Consider the following 5,123-nt stretch of genomic DNA (forward strand, 5'->3'; position numbering starts at 1 on the left):
GTTAGCGGGCTGTAAATGGGCTATATGCGAATAGGCAGTTAACAGGCTTTACATGGGCCGGCCCGCCACCTTTTGACCAAGTCAAATGGGCTGGCCTTTTCACAGGAATGGGCCTCTGTTGGGCCGTGCCATATGTCGACGCATCATAGGCGCCTTTTGTCCAATGAGTGGATGACATCTGTCCCAACGGTGAGCCAACACGTGTTTCCTCCAGCCAATGATGATTTTACACGTGGAAAATCCCCATTGCTCAGGGCTGTTAACGGGTTATCGGATCCAAAACCCGACCTAATAGCTTAACGGCGTTCCGTTACGGTGGATGCCACGTGTCGGTCACCCTTGACGAAAGCACTTCTGTGACACGCGATTTATCATCACGGACGTGGACACTTCCGTGATGATAATTTTGGTAATGTCATGGAACACTTCTACGACAGCACAGGTATGACTATCTTGATTCTGTCATAAATTTGTCATGGATGTACATGCATGACAAAAAATGCGACCTACTGTGACAAACACGTATCATCACGGAAGTGTATTTTTTTTGTAGTGCCGACAATAGTCTCTTCGTTTGTTCTCCGCTATTAGTGACTTTGGAGTGACTCTTTGTTGCATCTTGAGGGATAGTTTTATGATACAGCTATGTTATTATTGTTGAGAGAACTTGCACTAGTGGAAGTATGAACCTCAGGCCTTGTTTCCTAGCATTGCAATACCGTTTGTGCTCACTTTTATCATTAGTTACCTTGCTGTTTTTATATTTTCAGATTACAAAAACCTATATCTACCATCCATATTGCACTTGTATCACCATCTCTTCGCCGAACTAGTGCATCTATACAATTTACCATTGTATTGGGTGTATTGAGGACACAAGAGACTCTTTGCTATTTGGTTGCAGGGTTGTTTGAGAAAGTCCATCTTCATCCTACCCCTCCCACGGATTGATAAACCTTAGGTCATCCACTTGAGGGAAATTTGCTACTGTCCTACAAACCTCTGCACTTGGAGGGCCAACAACGTCTATAAGAAGAAGGTTGTGTAGTAGACATCAAGCTCTTTTCTAGCGCCGTTGCCGGGGAGGTGAGTGCTTGAAGGTTTATCTTTAGATCTTGCAATCGAATTTTTTTGTTTCTTGTTTTATCACTAGTTTAGTCCATAAAAGGAAACTACAAAAAATGGAATTAAGTTTGCCTTATATGCTTCATCTTTTTAATGTCTTCCGTGAAAATGATGGGAACAAAAATTGTGCTCAAGTACTAGAAGAAGAATTACATAGAATGCTTGGCATAAAATGTGTGAATGATGAGCATGATTGCAATGTTGTTAGTATGAATTCTTTGAATAGCCATGATGCTAATGTTATGTAAAGCCACAAGCTTGGGGATGCTATGTTTGATGAATATGATATTTTTTGTCCCCCAAGTTTTGATGAGCAAATTTATTATGATGAAAGCATGCCTCCTATTTATGATGATTATAATGATCAAAGTGGATTTGAAGAGGTCATGACTTTATTTAGTGATGAATCCACTATTTCAGAAATTTGCTACTGTCCTACAAACCTCTGCACTTGGAGGCCCAACAACGTCTACAAGAAGAAGGTTGTGTAGTAGACATCAGCTGCTGGTAAGCCCCCTGGTGAGCTGTCAATGTTGCCTCACGGCGGGCTCTGGCATCATCCACAATCAGCTGAGCATCAGTCCTGGGGTTAAGAGGGGGTTATTATCATGGGGTGGGTTACATCGCCGCTCACTATTGTAGACTGCAGGCGACTCAATATGTCGACTGTAACTACGGCTTGGGAGGGGAGTTGAATGCACCCGATCATGACTTGTACGAGTATTTCTCCTGCTGCGCCATAGTCGTTTGAAGAAGTTCGATGGTGTTCTGTGTTTCTACTGCAATAGGCGACTAACCAGTGATAGGGAGCGCATTAAGCTGGGTAACCGATGCTATCATATTATCCGTCAGGTTAGAAAAGTGACCCAATGGTGTTGAAAGACATTGAGGTGGGGTTTGGCCCCTACAGGGCAGGTCTGACTGTCGAGGTTGATCCGCCGCCCTATTCCCTGGCGCCTCTACAGCCTAGGGCATAACCGGTGGGGTACTTGGTCCTGCCCCTGGTGTGTTGAACAGGTTCATGGGCTCGTAATGCAAAGGCAGGAGGGTCTGGTGCCTCCTTCGAAGAACTGTGTTGGAAGCATTCTGATCCAGACTTAAATGCCAAGCTTCTGCTTTCATACATTCCGACTCAGCCTCAATCTGAGCCTATACTGTCGCCATCCTGGCATTCTCTGCGTTGATATCCTCCTTGGCCTTGGTCATCTGCTCCTTAAGCTTCGCGATATCGCATTGCGCTCTGCTTGGTTTTCTGCTGCGACCTCGGTCCCCATTAAAGTTGTTAACTCATTCATCAACTCCAACAAAACCTGAGTCGGCGGCCTGGCCGAGCCAGATCCTGAAGGGTTAGTAGTTGCTGCTGTTCCAGCCATCGTGTTGTTGTGAGCCGGCGAGGTGCCTGGCATGAAGATGGCAGCTCGACTCGGTGGCTCATAGGGGTCCAGAATACTATTGCCATTAGAATAGCCCCCAAGCCTATCATCTTGAAGCTGATTTGACTCTATCTCTCCGGTCAAGGACTCATCACCTGAGTAGATGAGAGTCTCTCCTCCAGATGCGGAGTCTCCTGCAAGCTCCATGCCTTGCATGAAACCGATGAAAACGCACTTCCGGTCGGATTGATTCCGGATGAGTTGCGTGCGCCGAGACGACTCGACGAGGTTGGTGCAGGTGTCCGGCTCAGGCTCAGATCCGCTGATATTTCTGATGAAGACATGAATTCCGCCGAAGGGGGCCCAGTACCCGTACTTGATTGAGTCGGCCTCGGGGCCCCAGCTAGCGTCGTCAATGTAGAGCTTGTCACGGCGACTCTTGGTCATCCTGCCAACGGCGTATCCCTCGATCCCTGGAAGAGAGCTCTACAAAAACTCGAAACCACCGTGCGCGTGCCCCATGGTGGGCGCCAACTGTCGTGGGGTTAACACGACATATGCCCTAGTGAAAGGACTTAGGTGCGAGGCCATCGTTATGGTGACTAGCTTGAAGGGGTTGAGCAGGATGAAAGACACAAGTTTACCCAGGTTCGTCCCCTCACGATCGAGGTAAAAGCCTACGTCCTGCTTTGTGTTGTATGGCTTGAGTATCGATTACAAGGGAGCGGACTTGTTTGACCTAGCTATCAATTGATTATAACCTAAGTTTTACCCACCGCAGGGACTCGCCTTTTATACACAGGTCAAGACCCTGGGCTTACAAGAGTCCAGATCGGGTTACGTCTTGTGACCGACCCGGGTTCTAACTCGCCTTGCCTTCTATGGCAAGGCGCAATCCGGGGGCTTACGCTTCTGGGCCATGCTTCGTGCTTGGACCTTAAGCTCATCCTGGCCCATCTTGTAAGTCGCTTTTTTTATCTTCGTGTATTAATCATCTGGGCTTGTATAAGGCTTATCATCTTAAGTCGCCAGTGGCCTAACCCGGCCCTTTCAGCGTGGGTTACATCGTGGGGTTATATCCCCAACACGCACCGAAATTGATAGTGTTAGGCTATTCGTGTGCTGAATTCTCCGAATTTGTTACTCGATAATTATCCATTCAGGTACAACAGTCTTTTTCTTCCCCTTCTTATATATTATTGGACAACACATTTTATCTATTTTTTGTTGATCTATGTTCGCCTGTTATCCAGAAAATGATTCCCACAAGCTTGACCCCGTCTCTGCGCACAGTGAAGATCTTGGCACTACAATCTGTCGACCTGGATGAAGTTGTTAAATTTCTTAGATGCTTTCCGTGCACGAAGAAGCTATACATCAAGGTGATGCTCCTTTCGTATTAATTGTTAACCACAACGGAGTTCAGTTTGTTGCTAGATTTGCCCATGATTAAAATGACAAATGTAGTATGATTTCAAAGAAAATTTGAAGGATTTCAATACAAATTTGGAGGATTTCAATACATATATGTGTGCTCGCGTCTCTCCGCGCACCCTGCTCTCGCGTCCCTCCGCGCGCGCTCTGCTAGCGGTTGGGGCCGGCGCACGATCACGTTGGGGTGCCCATATGCATGCGGTTGCGCCACGCACGTCGCCACAATGCAGTTACGTGCGGTACGATGGAGTTATGCGCTGCAAAAACTGCCATCCGGGCGTGCCAATATTCCAGGCCGTCCGGCTTCCCCATTAGTTCCGGCGACCATTATAACCTTAGTCTCTTCAACCTTTCAATCGTGCCCCACAACACAACAAGCACGCCCATGACGACACATACATAGAGGATATCTAGCGGCACTTCAATGGAGTTCGACGTGCATAAAGTGGAGACCCACGCGAGGGAGACGGGTCTCTCTGTGGTGTACACCATCGACCCGGCCGTGGTGGAGGGGTACATCAACACCGTGGAGCAGTTGCTTGCTCGAGACAAGTACAAAGTGGTCAGCATCGACCTCCAGTACACCGACTGTCATCCCGGAATAGATTAGAAGGTTGTCATCGCCCAGTCGTGTGTGCGCCATCATGTCCTCATCTACCACTACTGCGTGGCCACAGAGCCTTGCTACTATTTCGCCGGGTTTGTCAACACCACCGACTACAAGTTCGCTGCGGTGGAAACCACCGATGATGTAAAAGCGCTCAAGGTCACGAGCTTGTCCTGCAAGAACCTGGTCAAAATCCATGGCCACTACAAGGTCTGGGGCAGCACAAAGAAGGACTCCCTGGTTGAACTCGCCTCAGCCATCATCAACCCCTACTATGAAATGATGAAGCAGGATGCCAGGAGAATACATCCCCTATCCTGGCACGGGGGTCTGGATGGAGAAGTTGGATGAAGCTCACCTCAAGTTCGCACCCAAGAACGTGTACACATATTACGAGATGCACAGACGGATCATTGACATGAGGAAGTGCCTCTTTCCCGTAATCGACGAGGCCGGATTGAGCCACCAGCAAAGCAATAGCGGCAAGCATCACAAGAATAAGTAGATGATGATTAGATGATCGTTTATCCTAGTTAATTACGCATGTAATAGTTTACTTCGATGTGACATGGAAGTAGATGACT

This window comes from Triticum aestivum, chromosome 1B (assembly GCF_018294505.1).
Source record: "Triticum aestivum cultivar Chinese Spring chromosome 1B, IWGSC CS RefSeq v2.1, whole genome shotgun sequence".
Taxonomy (NCBI): domain Eukaryota; kingdom Viridiplantae; phylum Streptophyta; class Magnoliopsida; order Poales; family Poaceae; genus Triticum; species Triticum aestivum.